Raw genomic sequence first — 27,915 nt, 5'->3', positions numbered from 1 at the left:
GCGATGGTAATGAATGTTTGTTCCATAGAACCGAAGCAAACTTTTTTGCTTTTTTTTAAAGGTCTTGAGTATCTATAAATATGCACGTGGGCACCTTTCTCACTACTTATTTTTTTCCTGAATCATTTTTGCTAGACCTGTAATAGATGATAAGATTATAGAAACTAACAAGGCAGGCCCTCTTTTCTGCAAGCTCAGTATGTACTTGGTAGGAAAGTCAGGAAAACTTCTACAGTACCATGTGAAAAATATAATTATAGAGTCTTAGGCTGTGTGCTATCATAAAGTATATACTCATTGGCTGGGGCAAGTTCACTTGTGCAGTTGTTGATCTATCCTCTTGTCAAATTTAGCATTTACCCTGAATCTTACTTTCTTTCTCTTTCTTGACTTCTTTCCTCCCTTCAACAAAATATTACTGTTGCATTAAAACAAGTTTCCAGCTTCATGCTTGGTCATGTGAAATGGTTAACCCAGCATTACATTTCTTCTTCTTGACCTCCTTTAGAAACAAGGTTAACCTGAAGTGTGCTATGAGACACGAGGTAGATGAATCTCTGATTACCAGTGGTGGTGGGAGAAAGATTCTGATTCTGCTGCCCCATCTGGCCATGTTTACAAAGTGCACAAAACTAGCACAAAGAGTCAGGGGTGGGAGAAGGGGGAGATGGAAGTCAAGAATGATCGATTAGGATTACTTGGAATAAGGGGAGGTTTTAAGTCTGAGCAGTCAGTCTCTAGAGTGTGTGGAGTGGTGTGATCAATTTCAATTTAGTGATTTTATAAACCTTCAATTTAGTGATTTTATAAACCTTTAACTATTAACTTCCTGTTTGGTAGCATTTTTTTCTTATTTTTCAAGAGCCTGTTGTGGAAGCAGTTAATTAAGTAATGAAGATTTAATAGAAAATTTAGCACTGACTTGCCATTTTCCAAATGTTTATTTAAAGAATGATCATGTAACTTGCACATGCTTGTCAGCATGTACCATCTACTGTGGAGCTTTAGTGAGATGAGAATCTTATGAAATGCCCAGAACACAGATCTGTCAGATTAAGTCATAGCTCTTCTAAATTAAGGTACTCATTATCAATTCCAACTGCTGTGTGTATGTGTGTTCCTATAAAAAGTGAAGCGATAGCTTCTAACTGTTGAGTTATTTACCTTCAAGAGTTAAGTGAGGAGCAGTGCCATTTTGATACCTCTGGTATCTGAGATTTCAAGAGAAAGGTAGTTAATTCCAATAATAGTTCTCTTTTTGCACTCAGCTTATAAAGTTGCAATCAATTCTTGGAGGTTATGTCTGGCCAAGTTGAAACCTTAGACTTTGTAAATGCCATTGCTTATTCAGTTAAAATGTTCAACATTCATGAGAAATTTTTGTTGTCATAATATTATGACTATAAATTTTGGTGACAAATAGCATCATAGTGAAAACAATGTTCACGTAAAATAACTACATGAATTGGTACAGAATTGTATATATGTCTTTGCATGTCCATTGGAAATGTAAAGGTAATTACCAGGAAATAGAAGAGTAGAATTTACAGATTAATAAGGGAAGGAGAAGGTGGCCATCAAAGGAATGGGATAGTACTTCCAAATTTACTGTTTAACAATTGTATAAACTCTACACCCATCAGAATATCAATAATATATATAAAGAGAATACAACTGGACAATATCTGTTGTGGGAGATTTTATTTAAAATATGTAGAGTCTTACCATCCTTGAATATTTAAAAAATATGTTTGTAAGGCAGTTACAAAATCAGTCATGTATTTGGCCACTAAAGATATCTTGCTTTTTTTTTCAAAGAGGTATTTTATCCAAATATAGTATATTGATATTTCACTGCTATCCAATCATAAAATGTTCAGTCACCTAAAACATTATAAATAAATATTAAAAATTGAATCTCCCCCAAATATATACATTTTTTTAAAAAAATTATTTATTTATTTGACAGACAGAGATCACAAGTAGGCAGAGAGGCAGGCAGAGAGAGGAGGAAGCAGGCTCCCTGTTGAGCAGAGAGCCCGATGCAGGACTCAATCCCAGGACCCTGGGATCATGACCTGAGCTGAAGGCAGAGGCTTTAACCCACTGAGCCACCCAGGTGCCCCAAATCTATACTTTTAAAATAAGATTTTATTCAAATGAAAAACAGACACTAAAATTATGTTATCTAGAAGAAAATAAGAGAGAAATTATTAATTATCAAAACCTATAGATAGGGCGCCTGGGTGACTCAGTTGATTAAGCATCTGCCTTCGGCTCAGGTCATGATCCCAGGGTCCTAGAATGAGTCCCACATTGGGCTCCTGCTTAGTGGGAAGTCTGCTTCATGCTCTCCCTCTGCTGCTTGCACTCTGTCTCTGTCAAATAAATAAATACACTTTAAAAAAAAAAAACCTATAGATAAAAGAAAAAGTTTAAGTCATGAGAGAATCAATCTCAAATTCTTCTATTGTTTCTTTTAAAAGATTTATTTATTTATTTGAGAGAGTAGAGAGAGCATGTGTGTGTGAGTGAGTGGAAGGAGGTGCAGAGAGAGAGAGAGAGAGAATCCTCAGGCACACTCCCCACTGAGCCCTGAGTCAATCACGGCTTGATTACAGGACCCTGAAATCATGACCTGAGTGAAAAATCAAGAGTCTGCTACTTTACTGACTAAGCCACCCAGGTGCCCCTCAAGTCCTTTTATTATTAAAGAAGAAAAAATATAAGATAAATAGGTAGAAAATGAGCAGAAGATAAATAGAAGAATCCAATCATCCTACATAATTAAAAAATAAATATCAAAATAAAATACAGTTAGCTAGGCAGAGGAATTAATAAAGAAAAAATAAAATGAATGAAATAGGAAAAAATCATCTATACATATCTACATTCAAATGCTGATTCTTTGAAAAAAATCAATAAATTATATTGAACTCAGAAAGCCAACTTAAGAAAAATGAAAAAGCTGAGGAAGATAAAATGATATATATGAAAGGAACAATAACCACAGATACAGGAAAGACTAAAATATAAATGATAACAAAATATAAGACAACAAATATAAAACTTAGAGACATCATGATTTTTTATCAAAATAAAAATTATCAAGGACCAAAAATTTTGATCAGTGTAATTGTCTAAAAACAATTGGATATGTGTTTAAAGACCTTCCACAAAAAAGTCCCCAACCAGATACTTTCATAGCTGAATTAGATCAAACATTTGAAGAAGTGGTAATTTCAATGTTGTTTAAATTATTGCAGGCCATAGTAAAGCTTTAAAAATTTTTCCCATAGGGGCACCTGGGTGGCTCAGTGGGTTAAGCTGCTGCCTTCGGCTCAGGTCATGATCTCAGGGTCCTGGGATCGAGTCCCGCATCGGGCTCTCTGCTCAGCAGGGAGCCTGCTTCCTCCTCTCTCTGCCTGCCTCTCCAACTACTTGTGATTTCTCTCTGTCAAATAAATAAATAAAATCTTAAAAAAAAAAAAATTTTTCCCATCAATTTTTATGAATCCAACATATAATGCAAATATCTGATAAACAGTACAAAAAGTAAAACTGTCTTCATTTATGGGAAGATTTAATAACAGATACACATTTTTCTAAAATTGGTATCTAAATTTAATACAGCTCTAGTTAGAGCTAAGAGGATATTTTATTAATTGAAAAAAATTCTTAAACTTTATGTAGAAATATAAATACCTGAACAAGCCAAAGAAATTATAAGAAAGGATAATAATGTTGGAGGTTTGCCTTACAGGTGAACAGTCTAAAAATGACATTAAAATATGTTTCTGATAAAAATAGCATATCAGTAGTTTAAAAAACATCATGGAACAGAATAAAAAATGCAGTAAAGGGTGATGTTAAGGATTCTTTTTCTACAGTTAAGTATATATTTCAGTTTAGTACTAATAGAGAAATTTGATAATAAATAGCTTTGTAAAACTAACAAGTATTCCCAACGTAAATTTAACTTAATTTTAACTTAAACCATATAAAATTAATTTCCAGAAAGAATAACACACTTACATGTAAAATGTAAAAAATAATTATTAGAAAAATCTTAGAAAAAATCAAACATTCTTAATTTTGGAAATATAAGGAAAAGGGTCTCAACCTCTGAGGGAAACCCGGAAACTAGAAAAGAAGTGGTAACACAATTTTATAAATATAGCAAAATATATTAAAATTGTCATATATATAGTAAAGATATTAAACATTATAATACTGATGACAGATATATGGCAGATATCCATAATATATAGAGAGCCATTTAAAATTTTTGAGATAAAGCCAAATAAACAAACAAAAGTTAACTAAAGATTGAGTAGAGCATTCACAGAAGAGCAAACTTTAATGGACAAATAAATGTGAAAAGATAACTACTCAAACTCTGTAGTTGTCAGGAAAATGCATGGATAAATACATACTCAGCAATCCCACTTCTGGAAATGTGTGTAAAATAAAATTGCTAGGACATAAAAAAACACATGTACAGGATATTAATTTTATATGGGTAAAAAACTAAAAATGAAGTTAATGAGTTTTAGTAGAAAAAAATCATATACCATAAAGCCTAAAATATTAGTTTTGTGGTCAATAAAAAAATAACATTTTAGAAACATTTCAGATGACTAAGAGGGATTTTCAGAGATGAAATTGAGTATGATAAGCAAGATACAGAAAAATATGTACATTTTGATCTCACCTCTTTTGTCATAAAAACAGTTTATACTTAGGTTTATGCATGTATATATGTATGTGTGTTTATGTGTGTGTTCTAGGAGAAAATATTGGAGAATACATAATATAAATTTATGTAGTTGTATATTCATATTATATATGAAGAATACATAGGTTAACATGGAATATAGTGTAATATGATATGAGTGGACAGGAGGAAATCAAAATAAGCTAAAGGGAAAAAAGAAAGGGAAAAGAGAAAAAGAAAAAAGTCTCCTTAAAATGTTATGAGATGATCAATTTTACATGATCATATATGTATATAAAATTAATAAAACTTAAAAAATTACCCATAGGCCCGTGATTCCTAATCCAGGGTTCTATTATGCCATATGGTCTATATCATTTTAAAAAATCTTAAATTTCCAAATTTTGAAATACTGAAAACTTTCCTTTGCAACTTATCTACCTTTAATATCACCCTGATTTTAGAGGCTGAACAGGATTTCTTTATTTATTGGCATTTTCCATATTTACCATACTGGGTACTATTTTACTAAGACCTAATGCTTTCCATGTTAAAAATTTTATTCACAAGAAATGAAATCTAAACTTTTAAACAAAAAGACCCATTTCCTCTGAGCATCCTTAATATTCTAACCAGGATAGAAATCCCTTATTTAGGCCAAAGGATTAAAAGTTTGAAAGCAATTTGTTTTAGTAAAGCTGAGGTAAAGGGAAATGCTTCAACATAAAGTGATACACATTTTAATTTAATCTATTAAAACTGCCTAGGAAAAACACAAAATAAACAAGGATACTGCAGAGTCTTTATTGTGTTTTATGTACATGCTCAAAAATGCTCTCAAGGAACAAGAATTGGAATAATAGGCAGAATTTGAACAGTGCAAGATTGAGAGGATGGCCATCCAGATGAATGTAATAAAAGACATCCAAGGAGAAGTAGCTCAGTGATTATTATCATTATTTTTTAAAGACTCTACCTATTTATTTGATAGACAGAGATCACAAGTAGGCAGAGAGGCAGGCAGAGAGAGAGAGAGGGAGAAGGAGATGACCTACCAAACAGAGAGCCTGATGTGGGGCTCGATCCCAGGACCCTGGGATCATGACCTGAGCCAAAAGCAGAGGCTTTAACCACTGACCCAGAGGCTTTAACCCAGGCACCCCACTCAGTGATTATTTTTGATCTAGGTTTGACACTGCCTATGAGACCTAATATATTCTATATAGAGATAGTCTATTTGCCTTACTTTTAGAAACATGCCTTCTATTTTATACTAAAATAATTTGTATTTAAAACATTTGAATACTACTTTAATTGTAAAATAATGTGTGTCGTTTCTATAGATCTTCACTCGTATTATTATCTATATCATATCATGACACGCATTCCCTGAAATAAGAGTATCATTAAAAAGTATCATTAAAAGCAGATCAAGAACATACTGCCTCATGTTCTCTGGTGCCAAGCAAACTCAGTGCGTTTAAATATCTAGGAATCACTTGATTAACAAACAGACACCAAAAAGTAGGTTTGGGGTTTTGTCTGATAGGTAATAAGAATGATTGTAGGTAGTTGTTAAGGAAGTTATGTCACCAAAACAAAATGTCTACTTTCCATGTCCAGAGCCTTTCCTCAATGTGTAAAGATTATAGGGATCAAATCATATTAGAGCTAGTGCTATCTATGACTCAACAATTAGATGTTCACAAGATAATTAATATATCATAATCAATTTGTTAATTGATATATCATAATGAAATGAATATCTAAACCTATTGAAGACAAGGAGACCTACGCATGAGCTGGAGAACAATCTAGATGGGTACTGTGTATTTATGTAGTGTAGCAGGTATGGGAGACAGTGTGATGGATTGTCCAATGGATGAGAACTGAATGGTCACTGGGCTAAATCTTTTATAGGGGTTATGATATTTAATTAATACAATTTAATAACCTATATACTATCATTATTTCCATTTTCCAGTGAAACAACTGAGACCCAAAGAGCTTTAATAAGGGCTCAAGGTCCTTCAGTTAGTAAATGGCAGAATAAAGATTTGGCACATTTTGTTTCCAGAACCATAGTTTTAATTCCCATTAGTGCATTCCCCCTTTTCATATGAACTGTGATATCCCATTTACGACTCTATACCTACGGATTGTAAGAGGGAATTCTCAAGGTTAAATCAAATTTCAGTGTTCCAAAATGGTTTATAAGAGTATGGGAAGAAATTGTGTGAAAATGTGAAAATAAAACTCAATTATCATATTTTAAAAGATATATGTATATTCAATATGAACTGACATGCCTATTTTATACAAATAACAGAAATTATCTTTCAAAGCAAACATCAAGACGTTTTGGGAAGAAATATGGCATTACTTTTACATATAGAGGTTATGTTTAGTATTTTGTCATATATCTGACAGTATTTTTTGCCTAATCTGTGTATTGAATTTATAATATATGCAAAAAGCATGAGAAATTAAATGCATTTCTTGGAGACCAGTCATTGCCACTGTGTTGGCTTTCATAGCAGAGCTAGAAATTGTTCTCTGTCTTTCAGATGAAACATTCCTTTAGTAAAGGATGGCTTCCTGACAGTTATTTATCTTGAAAAGCTATAAACCTTTGGATTAATTGCATGTTTTGTACAAATGTCAGTTACTGATTTAGTTTTGATGGATCTATTCATGTCCTGTCGGAGCTTTAGGTGAGTGAAGGTATTGCTTATCATCAGTCTTCTTTGGCTGACCTCTGAAAAGTAAAAACCAGATGTCATGAGAAAATCATTTTTTTCTTATAGAGCCTTCAAGAGACAACAAACATATTCTTCTTCTGTTTGATAGAACTATGAAGGTAGTATACATATTAAGAATGAAATCTGAGCTAGTTTTGCTTATTCTTATTAAACATTTAAGTTTAACCATGTAGATCTCAAAATGTAATTAATAAGGATATGATTTCATTTGCACACATTCCTTGTTGACTTGAGATCTAACAATTAGGACCCGCAGTTCAGCAGTGTAGACATTCTTGTGCATTAAGTTGGATCCTTATGCAAAATGTTTGGTTTTGTTGTGCTGATCACTTCACAGTGCACAAATATGCAATGTATTTCTGTCAATTTTGGGGTTTACTAATTCTTCACATGTTTTTGCTACTTTAGATAATACAAATTGCATTCCTATGTATGAGCTGATGCAGTGACTGTGGTTCTCCTCTAGCCAAAGTTACTTTACATCCATGAGCAGTCAAATTCCTACACATTCTCTGAGATTAGTCACTGTTAAGGGAGGAAGATGTGAGAATCTCTATCTCAACCTTTCTGAACCTGAACTTCTTCCTTTTTAATGTTTCAGTACAAATATATTTCAGGATTTTTGAGCATATTGATAAGTCATCATTATTATTGGTGGTAGAATTCATCAATAATCAGAGAAGTACTGCCAGGAAAACATTGGGTTTTTTCCCATGTTAATATTATTTCTCTTTTCCTCTAAAAAGATGCCAATTCTTGAATCACAGTTCTGGTACATCACTTGGGCCTTCCTCTCCTAGGACTTTGCCTTACACCCTTAACTCTTCCCTGCTCAGGGACTAACAACCTACCTCAGGAGTATAAACCGGTGCAGGAGTCTTGTCACCTACCATCTATTTACCTGGCAATTGACTGCTTCCCTGGATTTCTGCTCATTGTACAATAATAGGTGTCATATCACCAGGCTTTGACCAGCTCTCACACCCATTCTATGGCTCCTTTAATGTCCTTTTGAGAATCTTGGCCTCAGGAATTCTCCATAATGCCCCCACTCACTGTGTCAAAAGTCATTTTAGTTGATGAGCTCATTCATTCTTGGGGTGATATGGTTGTCTCCATACTCCTAATTCATCAGTTCAGTGCTTGGTTTCTTGCCAGAGAGGCTAGTCCACATTTATTCCACTAATTTTTTTTTAAATTTTATTTATTTATTTGACAGAGAGAGATAGTAAGAGAGGGAACACAAGCAGAGGGAGTGGGAGAGGGAGAAGCAGGCTTTTTGCTGAGCTGGGAGCCTAATGTGGGGCTCAATCCCAGGACACTGGGATCATGACCTGAGCTGAAGGCAGACACTTGATGACTGAGTCACCCAGGTGCCCTTCACTAAAATTTTTAAAAGAGCCTACCTATTTAGGGCCATATCCCTCTTAAAATTAAAATAATTATTTTGCATACAACACGAAGTAAAACTGTAAGAACAGTTTTAGTCAGACAGGTTGGGTGGTAAGAAACAATAATCCTGAAGAAAAATGTAGGACTAAGTGTAATTATTTCTAAATAGAATGATTTCTGGGGCGCCTGGGTGGCTCAGTGGGTTAAGTCGCTCCCTTCGGCTCAGGTCATGATCTCAGGGTCCTGGGATCGAGTCCCACATCGGGCTCTCTGCTCAGCAGGGGGCCCGCTTCCCTTCCTCTCTCTGTGATCTCTTCCCTTCCTCTCTCCTACTGTCATCTCTCTCTGTCAAATAAATAAATAAAATCTTAAAAAAAAAAACCTTTAAATAGAATGATTTCTTTTCCATTAATTTCTATGACATGATAACATGTCAGTAGATCCTTAATGGATGAATAATTTTAGTGTCAATTTGTAATCATCCTTTCCAAAGATAACTTAAATGCATTTTGTAGCCTGCCAATAATCTGTCACAAGTGTACTCCTTGGCTTCTTACTTGATTTGTATTTTTTTTTTACTTTTAGTATGATAAAAAATAGTATAAATGCAGTCATATGAAAAAAGATGACCAATTCTGAATATTACATAACTTGATTTCCCATTCTCTCATTTCTTCATATATACCAGCATCATTGATATTAAAACAAAATTCAGTATTGCTGTGGTCATTTTCTTTAGCATAATCATGGGTTCCATTAGTTTTTAGGAAAGAAGCTGAATTGTCTCGGGCTTAATGAGGCCTCAAGAGAATATAAAAATACTGTTTACTTAAAAATAGATGCAAATAGTTGCAACAGATGTATGGAATAACTGCAGTTCTTAGAACAGTTACCTTTTTAAGATATGTACTGTGAGGGAGAAGGCCAAAAAACTAAAGAGCCTACTTGGGCCAAGTAGATAATGTAAAATAAAGTGAGTAAGTGCTAGAGTATTGGGGATTGAGGTCTGCAGTGAACTGTAGAACTCACCCCCTTGAAAAATAGCTGAGCATTCCCCCATCCCCGAGGGCTATTGAGAAGCAAGAATTCCAGACTGGTAATGTCAAATCTTCAAATTTAAAAATAATAGAGAAAAGAAAGAGGTAAAAGGGCAACCAGGAATTTTGGATTTTTTTAAACTCCCAATTTTAAATTTTAGTGAAACATAAGATACGGGAACACCAAATTCGGTTTCAGGGAACAAGCTTTCAACTTCTGAAACATATCTGAAACATTGATTCACACATGCTTTAGGTGTTTTGTGTATTATTGTTTTCATATTCTGTCTACCATACAATTGAATTCAGAGAAAAATCAGAATAATTTTGTTCATTTATTTCTGGCTATATATGTGCTAAGTACAGCCTAGGTAGTCACATATACACAAAACCTACAGAGGAAGGTGTAGAAGAATATTTTAAAAAGGGCAGTAGAGTTCTTCGTGAGAAATACTGAGAAAAGCTTGCCCAGCAACAGCATGTACTCATTTCTAGTTTGCAGTCCTCGCAGAAGCTTTGGTTTTCCAAAAATAACAAGCAGAAGTAGCAACTCTGCTTTGCACTACTTTCTTGCTTAAGACTCAAATGTTTTTGTTCTGTTAATTTCACATGGACCAAAAATTAGCTCAAGTATTCCCAAACAGCATTATTTAATTTGGAAATACATGCATGTATTTTTAAAGACTCTAAAAATAGACTCTGGCCATCCATAAAAAATAATACTAAAGGTGCCAATTTACAGAAGTTGCTTGGTTGGTGCTTATCGCTCCCAGTTAGCTTAACAGAGTTCAGTGTAATTATGTAACATTCTTATGGCTGTAAAAAGAGTAGTGGCCAACTATAAGAAAAATCAGAGCCCCAATTTTAACTATATACCAACTTCTACACTATGTGGCCTTGAGCAACTGTAAGCCTATATGAAAATAAGCCTGTGCCAGTATTTCCAAGAATTAAAGGATTTAGTCTGTAGTGGATGCTAAAGAACTAGTTCATTTCCCCTATGTTTTCCTTCAGTTTTTCTCTGGATTTTTGTCTTCATTGGAGTTTTTATTTGTTAGAAATTCCAAATGTATTGGCTAATGAAAGAAGTATCTTAGTTTGTTTATATAGAAGCCATAGAAATGGTAGTGACTAAGAACAGGGCAGAGGAACATGGATGGGTAATGTTTATGTTAGTTCGACTGCATTTAACAAATAGCCTCACCAAATTTCTGAAAATTATAATTTGTTGGCTAAGTTTTTAGGGTAAAATGAAGCATTCTTTTTAGTTATTTTATATATTACATAATTCAATTATTATATAATATTTTCATATTATGTAAGTGTCCCATAGTAGATGAATTAAAGGAGAAATACCCAAAATGTGTATCAGAGAGTTTATAATTTTTTTCCTTTTGTGTATTTATTTGCTATTGCATTCATTTTCTTATTCGTATTATTTTCTTCTTTTAAATTTTATTCTGTTATGGTTCTAATTGGTTGAAATTGAAGCTAAATCATTGGTTTTTTGCCTTTTTATATATTTGTTAAAAGCAATTCGTTTCTCTCCAAACACTGCATAGCTGCTCACTGTAAGTACTGCTATGTCACATTTTCATTATCATTCATTTAAAAATATTTTCTATTTCTATTTCATCTTTGATTTACTGATTATTTAGAAGGATTATATAATGTCCAAGCTACTGGGATTTTTTTTTTTTTAAGATTTTATTATTTGACAGAGAGAGACACGGCGAGAGAGGGAACACGGCGAGAGAGGGGGAGTGGGAGAGGGAGAAGCAGGCTTCCCATGAAACAGTGAGCTTGATAGGGGGCTTGATCCCAGGACGCTGGGATCATGACCAGAGCAGAAGGCTGACGCTTAACGACTGAGCCAGGGGTGTGCCCCCTACTGGGATTTTCTACTCATATTTTTGTTACTGGTTTCTATCCTAATTCACTGCGTTCAAAGCGTATAGTCTGTATGATTTTAGTGTTTTGTACTTTTTTGAATCTTGCTTGGTAAATGTTCCATGAACACTTACTTAGTTTGGGGGTATAGTTTCCCTTATATGTTAATAGATTCGTTTTCAAAATTATATTATTCAAGTCGTCTATTCCCTGACTTTTCCTTTTCTGCTTATTCTGTCAGGTACTGAGAGGTTCATTAAAATTTACAACTATGATTGCAAATTTGCATATTTCCTTGCTCTTTCAAATTTTGCTTTGTAAATTTTATTTTATTTTATTTTGGGAGGGAGGGGCAGAGGGGGAGAGAGAGAGAGAACATGCTTAGCACAGAGCCCAAGGAGGGGCTTGATCTCAACCCCGAGATCACAACCCCAGCCAAAATCAAGAGTTGTATGCTTAACAGATGGAGCCACCCAGGAGACCCTTTTCATAAATTTTAAAGTCTATCTTACTTAACTGGAAGTCAGGAGTTTGTGTATTTGGTTTAACCATTTATCCAGAACAGCCACACGGTAACTGCTACACATATATTCAGTGGTTATTTTCATGGGTCAGTGGGGAGGGGAGAGTAAATGTGAGATTTAGAATGGTTATGTACTGACGAAGTCCAGGAGATATGTGAGGGGCAGTTCAAAGTGCCAAAGAAGTTCAGATTCTGCCAGATGGGAGCTTTTATATTCAAAGATGAAAGTATTGATATTTTTGTTTCTTCCTCAATCTGAGAACACGTTAGCTTTCTGTGTGTCTTTCATCACCTGGATTAGGATCACTGATAATGCAGCCAATAGTATGAATCCAGACACATACACATAGAAAAAAGACATCTTTGGCCTGATTCAAGAATTGTTCACTGTCTCTGTTCATACTGGAAAGCTTACAGTTTTCTATACCTTCACTTATTCATCTATCCTCCAGACTTGATGCTGTCAGCTTGTTTTACCAGGCTTTGTTAACTGGCATCTCTATACTGAGGACCTGGGAAATGTATATTTTATGGTGTATTAAAGATGTTCCTAGCCATCTCCCATTACTATCTACATTTAAACAGGGAGTAGAGCAGTGGTTCTTAAATATTTTGGTCTCAGAACTACTTTACAAGCTTCAACATTATTGAGAACTTTGAGTTTGTGTTTATGAAGATGATATATGTCCATAATTACTATATTAGGATTAAAACTGAGAAATTTTGAAAATTACTTAAAAATAATAGAAATCCAGGGTGCCAGGGTGACTCAGTGGGTCAAGCATCGGACTGGATTTTATCTCAGGTCACGGTATCTGGGTCCTGAGATCTGTTCAGTGCAGAGTCTGCTTGTCCTTCTCCATTCCCCCAATTGCTCTCTCTCTCTCTCAAATTAAAAAAAAAATATCTTTAAAAAGATGATAGAAATTTGGCAACATATTAACAAACTAACATTGTATAAAAATATGTTTTTCAAAGAAAACATTAATGAGAAGAGTGGCATTGTTTTATATTTTTCAAATTTCTCCAGTATCTGGATTAATAAAAGACTGACCCACATCTGCTTCTGTATTCAATCTGTTGCATATACTGATTTAGCTGACGTATTCTAAGGAAATCTGGCCTAACACACATATGTGGTTGGAAAAGGATAATGTATTTTAAAAGCCTTTGTGGATATTTAAAATCATATCAAAACTTAACAAGTGACAGTTTCTTAATAGTTATGATGTAGAACCTGAAACTGTTAATAATCTTTTCATACTTTATTATATTAAAAATAAAATGGCCAATCTTATATTTTAATTGGGTCTTCTCCCTATGTACACTTTTGTGCCATACATTGCTTACTTGGAAAATATTGCTTCACTGAGTAATGCAGATCTTCCCAATACTGACATACTTCATTATGCAACATTAAAAAAAACCTGTTTATATTATCACTAATCTCATTGGAAATATTTTTATGGATTACAAATCTGTAAAGCTCATTGTGCAAATGCAAATTTTCCAAAATTATAGTTCTTACTAGAAAGCTTAAGTATTTTCATTGGCACCCAAAACTGCTATTTTCTTCAAGTCCTTCTTTGCTTATTTTTGAGAAATATCTTCCAAATATCAAAAGCCTGATCCATCATAGTTTATTATTTGTTATTATTTTAAGTAAAAATGGTGTTTCATGAAAACTAATACTAGATTACCTCACAGTTTAAACAGGTGCTTTTTCTGGAAACTTACATTTCAGCGTGCAGCAAAAATGCTTTATGTGCATTTTCCATTTTATGGCAAAGACTATTAAAAAGATGTGTGCTCAAGTTTGAAATGTAATAAAATTAGTAAGTTTTAGAGATTCATCAATATCCATCTTATGTGAAACTGACTTTTTTTTTTCCTGCAAGAGGATGATAATGGAGGATTCAATGATAATTAGGCAAGTTTGTTGCTACTGTTTTACTTCTGCCAAAGGGCCAGAAGTTTTTTCCACTGTTGCTTCTGCACCATGAATCCGTATTTCAACCCAGTGAAAAAGGCAAATAACATCTTACTATTATGATAAAAATAATTGTGATGATCTCATAGATAACTGAAGGGGGCTTGAACTTTCCACACTTTGAGACCTGGATTAGAAGTCTGTAATCCAAAGTGGACCACACTTTGAAAACCTGGATTAGAAACTCATCTTATGAATTACCAGTATTTGACTTGGGACAGCGCAGAGATGCTATTTTTAGACCTCTTTTCTTTCTTTCCTTTTTCCTTTCTTTCTTTTTTTTTTTTTTTTTTTGTTTTTTAAAGATTTTATTTATTTACTTGAGAGAGAGAAACAGAGCCCATACTTGCTACAGAGCCCATACTTGCTACAGATGGGGAGGGGTAGATGAGCAGACTCCCTGCTGATCAGGAAGCCCGACACCCTAAACTAACATACTGGGCTCCATCCCAGGACCCTGGGATCATGCCTAAGGCAGACACTGAACTGCTTTACTGGCTAAGCCACCCAAGAGCCCCTAAATCTCTTTTCTTAAAGCTTGGAAATTATTCCAATATTTTTCTAGGCTAATTTTAATATAATTTAAAACTCCATGTGCCAGATTTGAGTTTATAAACATAAACCACCTAAAACAATGGCAAGCACAGAGCAGACAATCAGAAAATGTTGGGGATGTCAACAGTATAAGTAGCAGTAACTATTAAGGATATTTATTATCAAAAGTATTTGAGTTGTGAATTTAATCTTGCCAACTGGTAGTACAGTTTTTTGATTACCTGTAGGGCATTTTCCTGTTGGGATCATTTTCTCACATTCTTTTTTTTTTTTTTTTTAACTTTTTGCTTATCTGTATTTACTATCTCCACCCCCTAATGGTAAATATACATTGGTTACATAATAGGGGGAAAAAAAAAAAAACCTCTTAAAGAGAGATGATTTTAATTTTTCTATAAAGAATGATCAATAATGAGATTCTTGCTTCTAAATTTAAATTTCTCACTGTGCTCCTATCCTAATATTAAATTGATGACTTGAATAAAAGAAAGAAAACACATAAAAATTTGAATTCAGTGTCCAGAATTCAAAATTCAGGTGTCAGTATATTCAGACATCATGAATGTTTTGAGAAGAAAAGGGAAAGATGGAAAATAGGTCTTTATAAGTCTGTCCATAAATCAAAATTAAGTTTAAGTCATATATATGTATTTTTTTAAGTCATATATATATGTTTTAGGACTTAGGACAGATCACTTAGGAAAGAAAGAGAAAGGAAAGTAACGTTTAGTAGGTGCCTAGAAATTCTAGATATTGTGCTTAAGCATTTTACATAGGTTTTCTCATTTAATGCTCTCAAAAAAAAAAAAAAAAACCGTGTAAAATGTTACTATTTAATATAGTATTGTGTTGAAACTGAGGCTCCAAATATACCAATATGTCCAAGGTCATCTAGCTTGTGTGTAAGAAAAAGAATTTAAGCCCTCTTTTGCTAAATGCAAAATCCAGAATCTTCCCACTCACTATCCTACTCTTCCTAAAGGTCCCATCTCCCCCTTCACCCACTAACCCCTGTCAATCTTTTGTTGACAGTCAACTGTCCAAGTGTCTTGGGTTATTCATTAGGTTCAGTAGATTATGTTCTGGCCCTCTAGGAATAATATATGTCAGAAATATACCAACATCAGTACCACTCAATGCTGCTCAATGCTGCTCATTTTTTTTTCTCATGTGTACAATAGAGATGAAGTACGTAAATGACAGCTTATTCAAATAACACAACATGCAATATGCTCTTCTTGTCAAAACTCTCATTTCCTATCATTTTAGCATTTAGAATTTTCATATTTGTTTCCATACTGTAATGATTTCCAATGGCCAGACATCTCCACAGATTGATTTCAATTCGTTTCATGAATTTGGGTGTATTAACATTTTTTCATGATTTATGCAATTTGTCATGTAGTGAGTATTACTTAATAGAGATTTGACTCTAGGTTGCTGAAATGAGTCTGCCTATGAAGGAACGTAGATATTGTGACAAAATTATATTTTAATATAGTTTTAAAGGCATATTTATTTATAAAAAATATTTACTGAAAATTTGTTGCAGTTACCATTTACCAGGTGCAAGACATTGTAGTTAGAGTTTAAGGATGTGTTGAAAGAGATAAGACTCACTACTTGTCTTTAAAAAGTTTATTCTTCAAAATAAGTAATATTGATTAATTTTGTGTTAATGCCAAGAAAAGAAAATCATGTTAGTGTTTTAGGTACTTAAAAACATTCTGAGTAAATATGCTTATTCTGAAGTATGATTGAGAGTGGACATTTTTTGTTACAATTTTAATGAAATGAAACATTTCTCCTGATACTTATTTAATAATGTGTTCAATTACCTAAAGAAACATTGGATCATGGAGTAGTGATTCTTTAAATCATAAGTCCCTGTAAATATTGATACCACCGAAGTTTATGTCATTGATTTAGAGAACCAAGAAGATGATATTAAATGTTTTTAAATTATTCATTTAAATTCAATTTAGTTCACATGTATTGTATGATTAGTTTCAGAGGTACTGATAAGGGAAATCTGTGTTCTAAAGTGGCTGACCAATCCAGCAGGAGACTCCCAGTGCCTGCCCCAGAGCCATTCTGGGTTTTCCCTCCTGCCTGTCCTGCCATGGGCTTAACAGTGTCACAGATAAGGACCTGAAAGTGTTTAAAATATCCCCTTTGTTTGTGCTCAGGGCTCAGACCTTGGGAGATTCCCCCTCCTCTGAGCCCGCAGGCATTAAATAAACCTCTGATCCTCCAAGGTCTCAGAGTACGGATGGTTCTTCCATCAGGATCCAGTTCATGTTCTGTAACAATAGAATTTAGTGATTCATCAGTTGCATATAATACCCAGTGTTCTTTACATTAGGTGCCTTCCTTAATGCCCATCACCCAATTATCCCATTCCCACCACCTTCAGAAACTACTTGTAATGTCTTACTGATTGGATTAACTTGACCATTTTGTTAGTCTGCTTTTAGATTTGGTTTAGGTAAATTAAGGTATCTTAATCTGAAAAGTAACCCTTGACAGCAATTCTCTCTGAAAAACAGAGAAAAAGTCTCAGAAATTAGACATTATGATCAGATCATGACCTGAGCCAGAACCAGGAGTTAGATGTTCAACCCACTGAGCCATCCAAGCACCCCACTACTATATTTTTAAATTGTAATCCAGGTATGCTAGAGATGAAGTTATATCCTATATGCAAGGGTCGACTAGACTTTTTTTTTCTTTTTTTTTCCCCCACCAGGTCATAACAGATGTGTTGGTATTTTATTTTATTTCTCTGTGTTCTGGTTTTTAATAAAACTTACTTACTATTTTGTGACATTGTATTTTACTATCTGCAAAACACAAGTTTGAAAGAAATATGATTAGTTAAATAAATACTCATTGATCTTTATGCTAGGGACTTAGCAGGAAGTCACCAGGTCCATCAGCAACATTTCATAACTTGCAAAGCAGACAGTTATATGTGCCATGTTCTTTACATTAGGTGCCTTCCTTAATGCACCTAATGCACAAAGAGAGGGGATATTAAGATCTCCTTCAGATAATCTACTTATGTGCCAATTTTTTTCTAAAGAAATGTATAAGGAGGAGATTTCTTCTTTCTTATTTAGATGACTCCCAAACTCTGAAATTTGGTGTATTGTATTCTTTGTATTGTATCCTTTGATTTTTCTCAATCATACTTTTTCTCATAACCAGTAAATTCTTTCTTCGAGCTTCACACCATCTGATTGTGATTATTTTACCCAGAATATCTGTGCTTTCTAACACTTGGTATTTTTAGCATTTGGAAAGTGTCTTAACATAGTGAGACTATCTGTTTTTTCCAAAGAGCTAAGTAGTGTAGTAGGTATCTGAAATACTATGGAGTATAGTAGAAATCTGATTTATTTAATCTGGAACATTTTCCATCTTGATTATATTACCTGATTTTCAATTTCCTTAGTTATAAAATGGTAAAAGTATTTGAAAGATTTTTATGCAATGAATCTGTACAATGTTTTCAGTCCTAACAGTATATTTTCAACACATGATTTACAATTAGTATGTTATTTTAGACGGTAAGAAATAGTTGAGTAAGTAATCATGCTTCTATTTGGCACAGTGTTAGTGGCTGGCTAGCAAGGCAGGTGAGGGGATGCTGCCATGTTCTCCTGACACTTAATTTCTTGATATTATTTGTGATGCAATTTTACCACATCTTTTAGTCTTTATATTTCCAAAACAAAATTAAAAGATAAGGAATCAGTTTATGCTTTAGTGTTTATTCATTTATTTTTTTTATAATAGCTTTATTTGTAATAGTAGCTTTATTTGCAATAGTCGAAAAATGGAACCAAGCTTAGTGTCCATTAACAGGTAAGTGAATAAATGTTGTGGTATCTCCATAAGATGGAAAACAGCAATTAAAAAAAAAAAAAGTAAATCATTGATATGTAAAAAACAACATGGACAAATCTCAAAAAGCATGCTGAGTGAATAAAGTCAGATAAAACACAGCCCTATTATATGATTCTATGTAAAATTCTAGGAAATGAAAACCTAGTGACAGAAACCATATCGGTCTTCACCCTTTGAAGAGCAAAGGGGCCAGTGGGAGAATTTCATAGGACATGCTTTAGTGTTTAAATTCACTACACACATATAGTACATCATCCACGGAACTTTACTGCATTGGATAGCCAGTCAGATAACAAATTTAAAGAAATTTTTGATTTTTTCATATGCAAAAAAATACCAGCTGGTATAGTATGAGTTCTTGCGCATGTTATTGTGTACACACACAATAAAATCTCAGTGAACTTTAATAAATGTTCTGGGTTTTTCTCAGCTAGTATGTTTCTTTAGCTGTTTTCGTTCCCCATTCATTTACAATGTAATTTTGGCACTCACCCTGGTGCTAGGAATGCTACATGCATCGCTTCCTCCAATTCTAGCATCAGTGTTGTTCTGTGGCTCATCCAGTAGCAGGTGTTGAACATTGATATAAACAGAATTTTGTCTACCAAAGCCAAAATCCTCCCATTTCCAGTCTCCACTGGCCAAAGGAATGCTAATGTAAAACTTCCAAATTCAAGTCTCAGGCATGCCGGTTCCTTATGCTGCCTGCCAAGATTACTGGCCCATGGAAACTCTTATTTTAAAAATTAAGGCAAAGTAAAACTTTCTGTCAAATACCTTGTGATTTTAGGTGACACACTCACAGTTTTGCAGCTTTCTCTGAAATTAGTAAACTGAGATTATGTTGCAGTTAATTACTTAATAACATTTGTCTTTGAATATAGTAAATTACCTAATTATAACAGAACCATTCACCATAAATCCCAAAATACCCATTGTGGGGGGGGGGACATTAAGAAAAATGGTGGAAAGTTTCAATAAAATTTAGGCATTTTAATATTCTAAGTGATTTGAAGTGGTTAATGACTAGAATCTTTTGATGTGCCTGGGCTCAGTTGAGCTTCTGCCTTTGGCTCAGGTCATGATCCCAGGGTCCTGGGATTGAGCCCTGCATGGAGCCTCACATGGCACCTGCACCCTGCTCCTTGCGCAGTAGGGAGCCTGCTTCTCTCTCTCCCTCTGCCTGTTGCTCCCCTTCGTTGGGGAGCTTGCTCTCTCTGTCAAATAAATAAATAAAATTTTTTAAAAAATTAAAAAAAAATCATTTGTATCAGTAAGACTTTTTCTTAGTGGCCACTGATTTATTTAGAAAAATCTAGATTTAAAGGTCACATGGAACTCACATAGCCCACTTAAGTCTTTTTTGGGGGGAGGACAAGATCAGTATAAATAATTTGACAAATTTAAAATGCAGTTTTAAAGGCAACAGAATTGAAAAGTAATCTTGGGAGAATTGGATTTGAACAAGAATTTATTAACTTATTATTAATTATTTGAAATGTTAGGTAATATGTATTTAAAATATTGTTCCTGCTATCATATTTTAAAGACCAGTGATTTTATGACTATGTGTATACAAAAACTTCATCAATATTTTTCAGGATGCTTTATATAGATATAGATATATAGATACAGTAGTTCTCTTCAGATTACTATAAAGGGGTTTAATTTACTTTTAAATCCAGACAACCATCAAAATATGGAAAACATTTGAAAATCTCTATCAAGTGGGAAAATGTGGCAAAATGATATCACATCAATCATCTTTGAATAAATTATCTACATTATAGGACTGTAGGGGAAAAACAACAACAACAACAACAACAAACATGGATCATTATTCTTAACTACTTTTGCAGAGTTTCCCTGCTTGGGTGTTGTGGAAATAGCAATCAGTATTTATGAAGAATCATGTCTTACATGGAACTTGGGTACTGAGTTAGTGCATTTCTGGTTTTGGCAGTATTTTAGCATTTAAAAATAAGTATGCTGAAAATGCAAGTTTATGTTTACATAAGTAATGTATACATAAACTTCCTTTAAAACACTACTATCCTCAGCTAACAGAATAGTTAGAGAAATCCCCAAGGGACCAAAACTTAGGAAAGAATGCTATGGCAAATGATGAATCCAGAAACCTAGTACTTTGGGGATTAATAGCAGGTGACACAGGGAACAATGGAAGAACTCTGATTCAAGGAAGAAATAATAAAATTCTCATAGCATTAAAGATATTGAATCAGTAGTTCACAGTTCTTTCGTAATAAGAACATCAAATACAGACAATGTTTAGTTTAATTCCTATCTTTCAAAAATTATAATCAAATTCAAACTCTCCCAGTTTAAGAATGACTTCTATCTTTCAAAAATTATAATCATATTCAAGCTCGCCCAGAGAAAGATCAAGAAGGAACACTATCTTATTTTCTGAGGTTTGTATAACTTCAAGCCAAATCAGACAGAAACAGTGCTTGAAAGGAACACATTGTCTCCAAATTTACTTCTAAGAATAGACATGAAAATTATAAACAAAATGTTGGCAAAATAAATCACATAATAGCCAAAAATTATAATGCATTCTACTAAGTAAAAGTTAACCTTAGGGATGCAAGTTTGAATGCTAAAAAATTGATTACTATAACTCATCACTTTAAAAAAGGATAATATAATTCTTAATAAATGTATCAGAATTTATAATAAAATTTGATACTGATTCATAAAACATCTTTTATGGGAGGAACATTCTTAACCTGATATTTAAAATATGAAATAGAGGACCACAATCACACCTTATTAAATATTTTATTAAATATTTCCTGGAGGTTTTAACCTGCTAGTAATAATATCTATAAGTGACCAGAAAGGAAGTAATAAAACCCTCATAATTTGCTTATCACACAATTTTTTTAATGTAGAAAATGCAAGGAATTTTATGAGAAAACTCAAGGAATATTATCAATAGTAAGGGAAATTAGCAGGGTTATTTGATAGAATGGAATAGTATTCCTTAGTACCAGCAATCAGAAAAATATTTTAATTTTAAAACTTTTAACATTAGCATTGACTGCTATTTGATATATTAAGCACTTCTTTTTATGTTATTATAAGAATGACATTTCTCTCCAAATTGATGTTCAGTTTCAGGGTAGTTCCAGATACAATCTTGACAAGGAAATTGATAAGCTCATTCCATTATTTAAAAAATAGTGAAGATTTCTTGAGGAAGTATAAGTAGGAGGACTTGCCATTCTGAATATTAACATGTATTAGAAAGTCAGACTAATTAAAATAGCATATTATAGACTGATGGAATTGATTGGGGATCCCTGACAGACCCACACACATATGGAAATTCATAAACGACAGAAATGCCGTTACACATTAGTGAAGAGTTTCACCAATGGTACTAGAACGGTTATTCATATGGGGAAAAAAAGTGATACTGAATTCCACTTCATACCCTACCCCCAAAACATGCAAATGCATTCTGGGTAAACACTGAAATATTTAAAAGCAGATTTCTTAAAATGTTAGGAAAAAATGAGAGTCATTTTATCACCTCAGGTTTGAGAAGAATTTCTTAAGCATATCAAAAAAAGTGCATAGACCAATGCATTAATATTAAAATTATACACATTGAAATTATGAATTTCTATTCATCATAGAACAAAACAATAGAAAATGAAAGAGAAGCCAAAAACTGGTGGAACAAAGTATGCTATGTGACCTAAAAAGAAGTTTCTATAGAAAAAACTTGAGCATAATAAAGGCAAAATACACTGTTATAGCACAGACAAGGGAACATAGATAGCTAAATAATACATGAAAATGTCCTCATTATTAATTATGGAAATGTAAGTGAAAGATACATTGGTATATAATTTTATGCTTATTGGTTAGCAGAAATTAGGTATACTGAAAATAGAACCTCTTAAAAGGGATAAAAATATATGCTTATAAAAAATAAAAAATTATATTAAAAAAAAAAGTACTAGTGGTATAAAACATTTTGTAAAATTGCATAGCATACCCTGCAACTCAGTAATGGTACTTTGAGTTAAACAAATAATGATATATAATTTCATACCTGCCACATTGGCATAAATATAAAATGATATAAAATAAAGGACAACATCAAGCATTGGTGAGGAATGGAGGGATCAGAACTCTCATGCAGAGCAGATAGTTATGTAATCAAAACCCTTTTAAGTTTTTTGTCAGGGTTCCTGGCTGGCTCAGTTGGTAGAGCATGTGACTCTTGATCTTGGGCTCCTGAGTTCAAACCCCATATTGAGTGTAGAGATACTTATGTGAGTAAATAAATCTTTAATATAAATATAAATAAATAAAAGCATTTTGGCAGTTCTTAGTAAAGATATACTCCCTCCCTGACTAGAGGAACACTTGCATATGTCTGTCAGGAAATATAAATAAGAATGTTCCTTTAGTTATGTATTTTTTCCTGTGCTCTTTCAGGGAAGAAAAGATGTAGGTGGGGGAAAGTCTCTTCTCATGCCTTTCCCATTGACTGAACCTGAAACTGACTGGAAGCCAGTCAGGGTTTGATAAAGGTTCATAAAGGGTAACCTTCTGGGCATGGGGCAGAGGGAGGATCTGGAGGTCAAAGAAAAAATTCTATCATCCAGGTGTTCATAGAAAGTTGATTTACATTGAGTTGTATAGATGTTCTCATAGCTTGTTGCAGTTGTTTTTTAAGTTACTTCCATGTGTTTGTTATTTTCTAATTTTATCTATTTTCTCCTTTTAAAAAGGAAAGAGCTTGCCTAATGAATTATTGTCTTCCTTTCTTCCTTGTATTATAACTTCTTTGTACTTATAATAATGGAAAACTGGGAACAATTTTAAAATACTTATCTTAGGAAATGAATAAATAAATGAGGAGGAATCTCAGTGGAAAGCAAATCACAAAAGAATACATATATTAACTGTATGTATTATATACATATGGTTATTATATATAGTATATATATACTATATTAACTATAATCACCATGATGTAAGTTGCTAAGAGACTAGATGTTAAACATTATCACTACAAAAAAGAAATGAAAGTCACGTGATGTGTGGAGATGTTAGCTAACATTACAGTAGTAATCATTTTGTAATAAGTGTACCAAATTAACACATTGTACACCTTAAACTTCTAACATGTTTCATACCAGTTATATCTCAATAAAGATGGGAAAAAAACTGAATATATATGTAAAATGGCAACTATATAAAAGCAAGCATTCAAAAAATAAGGGATGAATTGTTAAGGCCATATGCATACATAAATATTAAATCTATACAAGAAGGCAATGAGATACAAAAAAAAGAAAAAAGGTCTGGTTGTGGGGGTGGTTACCATAGGACACCAAGGTAAGTGATAAAATAAACAGTACTGAGGGGACTTCAGTAATATCAGAGATGCTTTATTTCATAAGCTGTGTTGTTTTTCATTATTCTTTATATTTTGTATATGCTCTTTATATATTCAATTTGTTCATAATATTAAAAATGAAATTATAATACAAAAAGTATATATCTTTCAATTCAGAATGAGGTAGAAAATGTAGATAGCCTCTCCTCAGGAATTTAAGCTTGGTACTTAATAATACTTAGAAATTCATTACCGATTCTTCAGTTGAGCCCCTAAAGATTTACTTTTTAAGACCATCTTACCTTAACAAATTTAATGTTTTGGGGGGTTGCTTATACCATTAAGCTCTTTGGAACTGAGACCAGCAAAACAAATAGCAGATTAATCATTTTACATACTCAGAATTGGATTCATGCTCATCAATTAGCTGAGTAGAAGAGCAAAAAAACAAAAACAAAAACTAATTGAAATTTATTTTTTTCTATTAATGTTGACCATATAAAGATAAATTTTGTAAATAAAATACGTGTTTTACAACTCTATACATATTACAAAAGAACATTATTGATGTATTTATCAAAATAACTTTCTCCTCAAACTGAGTAAAGGTGCAACTCAGTTAGTTTACTTGCCCTACCCCAAATAGTACAGAGAGAACTTCAGTAGCAATAAAGAGGATGGGGATACAGAAATCAGGATAGGAACAAAAGAACAGGATAGAGACCTAGATGAGGGAGTAAGATATACTAAGCTTCAACTCCCCAAAAATAACAGTTAGCTATCCAAGAATTAAAATAGCCTTGGGAGGGCTTAAGAGTCTAATTAAGTCCAGAAATGGACACGAACTCAACAGAAAAGATTGTAGAGACCAGCTTAGCTGAGACATCCCAAAACGGTTAGGAATCAAGAAGAAAGGTAGAGGCCATCAGTAGCAAGCATGCAGTAGATGCCACTGTGGTTCCTAGTGGCCAACTCTGTGGAGGACTCTAGCAATCTTTTCCATAGGGAGCCTCAGCCGTAGATACTCCATAGTTTTCACAGTGGAAACTCCATAATGTTTGTTGGTGCAAACTTCAGTGGCCTGATCCTCAGAGGGCACCAGCAGCTTTCACCACTGAAGTAATCAAAAGCTATCACTGCCACAGATCCCTAGGAGACGGAGATGCTACTGTGCCCTCTTCCAGCAGAAAGAGCTACCATTGCACATGCATAGGACCAGGGCTGCCACCCCAATCTCCATCCATGCACATTCCTCAACCCTAGCAGCCATGGCTGCTCTACATGTACCCACAGTTTGGATTTGGATATAGTTGACACTTTGTGTATGCCTGTGGCTCATGCTCTAGAGTCTCTGCTGCTGTGGGCTTGCTAGAGCCTGAACCTCAGGGGCCACTATCACTCTCTAAGTGCCTATACTCTAGATCCTGGCATTGTGATTGCTCTAAGAGTGCCCATGCATTAGATACCAATATTATCACCACTGCAAGGGGGCTGCCAGCTGACCAGGAATTAAGAGACACATTGTTGGCCACAATATCACAATGTCCCCCATGGGAGAAAAAGAAGCAGGAAGTTCCCAGAAGTCTTTATTCTCAACCCAACAGCCCTTGTTGCTATTGCTTACCCCATGGCCTTCCCCTCTGAGGACCCCTGCAATCTTATATGAGACAAAATAGCATGTGAAAACTGCAAATAGACAAAGAGGTTCTCTATATAATGGGTTTGAATTCATCAAGATAATGTAACAATCATATATACATGCGCCCAGCATGGGAACCCCTGTATTGAGCAAATTTTAACATACCTGAAGGCAGAAAATGCAATAGGAGTAAATTCCAATACCTCACTTTAAATAGTGGATATCTCATTGAGGAAGAAAATTAATAAGGAAATGCTGGATGTGAACTACCCTTTAGACCAAATGGACCTAATATACATATACTGAACATTCCATCCAAAGGCAATAGTATATTCATTCTTAAGCACACACAGAACATCTCCATTATAGATCATATGTTAGGGCACAAAACAAGTCTTAAGAAATTTAAAGTCATTGAAATTGTACCAAATATCTTCTTTTTCTAAGATTTTATTTATCAGAGAGAGTGCATGAGCTGGGGTATGGGGGCAGAAGCAGGGAGTCTGATGCGGGGCTTGATCCCAGGACCCTGAGATCATGACCTGAACCAAAAGCAGATGCTTAACCAATTGAAGCACCCACATATCCCCCAAATACATATTCTGGTTATAATATTATTAAACTAGAATTTAATAATAGGAACAAAGTGGAAAAATGAAAATATGTAGAAATTGAACAACATACTCCTGAACAACTGATGTGTCATGGGGAAAAGAAAAGGAAATTAAAAAAAAAAAAGTCCTGAGACAAAAACAGAAACAGAACATGCCCAAACTTATGGAATGTGGCAAAAATAGTTCTAAGAGAAAGTTTATAGAGACAAATACCTACATTAAGGGGAAAAAAATCTGAAATAAGCAACTTAATTTTACACCCCAAGGAACTAGCAAAGAAGAACCAACTAATCCCAAGGTTTGCAGAAAGAAGGAAATAACAAAGATTAGAGCAGAAATAAGTGAAATAGAAATTAGGAAAACAATAGAAAAAAATCAGTGACACTAAGAGCTTTCTTTTTAAGAAATGAAATTAATAAACCTTTAGCTAGACTAAATAAGACAAAAGAGAAAACTCAAAATTAGGAATAAAGGTGGAGACTTTACAACTGACAACACAGAAATACAAAGAAACATAAGAAACTACTATGAATAATTATATGCCAACAAACTGCACAACCTAAAAGGAATGGCTAAATTCTTAGAAATAAACAACCTCCCAAGACTGAATCATGAAGAAAAAAAAAATCTGAATTGATGCACAACTAGAAAGGAGATTGCATCAGTAATCAAAACCCTCCAAACCAAGAAAAGTGAAGGATCAGATGGCTTTAGTGGCGAAGCCTACCAAGCATTTAAAGAATTTACGCTAGTCCTTCTCAAAGTTTCCAAAAAGTGGAAACTCATGATCTGAGGCTGACATTAGCATGAATACCAAAGCTAGACAAGAATACTATGAGAAATAAAATTATAGGTCAATACACTGATGAACCTAGATGTAAAAATCCCCACACAAAATATTAGCAAACAGTATCCAACAGCATATTTACAGGATCATACACCATGATCAAGTGGGATTTATTCCTGAGATGCAAGGATGGTTGAAAATATGCAAATCAATAAGTTTGGTACACCATATTAATGGAATGAAGGATAAAAATCTTATCATCTCAGTAGATGCAGAAAAAAAAAGCATAAGGCAAAATTCAACATCCTTTCATCATAAAAATTTTCATTAAATTAAGTACAGAAGGAATTCTTTACTAAAGACAAGTTTACAACTAACATCATACTTGACAATGAAGAGCTACAAGCTTTTCCTCTAAGATTAGGAACAAGAGAAAGATGCTCAATCTCTCCATTTCTAGTCAATATATTACTGGAAGTCCTAGCCAGAACAATTAGGCATAAATAAACAAATGAATAGGTCTTATTTATATTGGTAAGAAAGAAATAGAATTGTCTGTGTTTATACATGACATGATTATATATACAGAAGAATTTAAAGCTTCCACAAAAAAAAAAAAAAAACAAACATTAGAACTTATAAACAAATTCAATAAAGTTACAGGATATAAAATCAATATAAAAAAATCAGTTTGGGGGCACCTGGGTAGCTCAG

The 27,915-nt window shown here is 33.7% G+C and overlaps 1 protein-coding gene across 5 annotated transcripts in view; it reads left to right on the top strand.

Moving 5' to 3' along the window:
* The window catches only part of NAALADL2 (N-acetylated alpha-linked acidic dipeptidase like 2), a 1,363,661-nt gene that overhangs the window by 782,147 nt on the left and 553,599 nt on the right, over nt 1-27,915 (top strand). The gene's annotated exons all lie outside the window — the stretch shown is intronic.

The sequence above is a fragment of the Mustela lutreola genome, chromosome 2 (assembly GCF_030435805.1).
Source record: "Mustela lutreola isolate mMusLut2 chromosome 2, mMusLut2.pri, whole genome shotgun sequence".
Lineage (NCBI taxonomy): Eukaryota > Metazoa > Chordata > Mammalia > Carnivora > Mustelidae > Mustela > Mustela lutreola.
Note: the sequence above shows the minus strand (reverse complement) of the source record. Positions and strands in the feature narration are given on the sequence as shown.